The sequence below is a fragment of the Diachasma alloeum genome, unplaced genomic scaffold (assembly GCF_001412515.2).
Source record: "Diachasma alloeum isolate Michigan unplaced genomic scaffold, Dall2.0 Dall_scaffold_01183, whole genome shotgun sequence".
In the NCBI taxonomy this organism is placed as follows: domain Eukaryota; kingdom Metazoa; phylum Arthropoda; class Insecta; order Hymenoptera; family Braconidae; genus Diachasma; species Diachasma alloeum.
Genome location: NW_021681293.1, coordinates 2,561 through 4,182, shown reverse-complemented (window position 1 = coordinate 4,182; position 1,622 = coordinate 2,561).

Below are 1,622 nucleotides of genomic sequence, written 5' to 3'. Positions count from 1 at the left end.
TGGTTTTTCAATACTGGATTTGAAAGTTAAACAGATGACTATGGAAACTGAGAACATCAGGCAGTTCGACGACCAAGTACAAATTGACTTAAATGACGTGCATGAACAGGGAATAATTGATGAATGCGAGAATCGGAGAACGAGAAAGAGGATGAGCAGTGAACTTGACGACAGGGCTGATGAGGAGAGGTTAAGTCAACTGATCCAAAACACTATTAGAAATGAATTATTTCCGTTAGTAGAGACAATTGAATCGCTAAAAAGCGAAATCATTGAAAGTAAAGGGGACATTGCGAATTTAAAGCAAATAATTAATTCACTAATGAAGCAAAATTGCGACCTGCATGTCCATAATAATGAAAAGGAGGTTGAAAACAATGAAGTGACAAGGGTAACGTATGCGAATATTACTCAGAAAGAAAAAAAAAATCTGAAGCAGTATTTATTGTTAAACCAATACAAACTGAAACTAGTATACAGAAGAATGTAAACAAAAATGAAAATCTGAACAGTGTTAAAAATAATATAAATATTAAAGAGCTGGGAGTTGGAGTCACGAGCATAAAAGAAAAAGATAACGGAACTGTGATAGTTAAATGTAAAGATATTAATGATAGAAATAGACTACAAAAAAATGTTGCTGATAAAATTGGTGATAAATTCAATGTCCAAGTTCCTAAAACAAAGAAGAAGTTGGTGAAAATTGTATGGATTGACAATGAGGAAATGACATTAACTGATGACGAAATTGTCAAGAATATAGTCGCACAAAATAACCTGAAAGAGCGCTGCGGGAATATTGAAATGAAAATACTCAAGAGAATTGTAAATAATAAAAAGAACGATTTTAGCATTATTACTGAAGTAAGCGCGGAGTTGCAGAAGATGTTACTATTTTTGGGAAAAATCTACCTCGGATGGAAACAATGTAAAGTTTTTGAACATGTAAACATTATAAGGTGCTTCAAGTGTTGTGGATACAATCATTACGCAAATGAGTGTAAGAAAGGGGTTCAGTGCAGCAAATGTGGTGATACTCATAGCAGTAAAAATTGTCAATCATCGGATCTAAAATGCATCAACTGTACTAACAGAAACAAGGAAAATAATAATGATAACGGCAACTTCAACGACACGCACCATGCGCACGATAAGAAGTGCCCAATATATGTTAACCTAGTAGGAAATAAAAAAAAAAAGGAGTGACGAAAATATTTAGCAATTAAAACAGCGTGAATGATTACTATGCCTAAATGCTCAGAGTTTTTTGAAACATGAAGATGAAATTGAGGTATTGATTGTAACCAAGAAACCGTTGATAGTTTGTTTGAGTGATACTCGAGTGACTGAGGAAATCAACGACTCAGAATTATTAATAGAAAATTATAATCATCTGAGAGTAGATACAAACAATAAATTTACTGGAGGTGTTCTCGCTTTCATTAGGAATGATGTACAGTATAAAATTGTAAATAAGAAGAATTACACGTCGAATACTTGGAATTTGGCGTTTTCGATCCAATTACAGAGTGAGGTTATTATTATATCTGTAGTATACCACTCACCTAGTACAAGTGATGCAATTTTTATAGACATCCTAAAGGAGATTTCTATTGATTTTA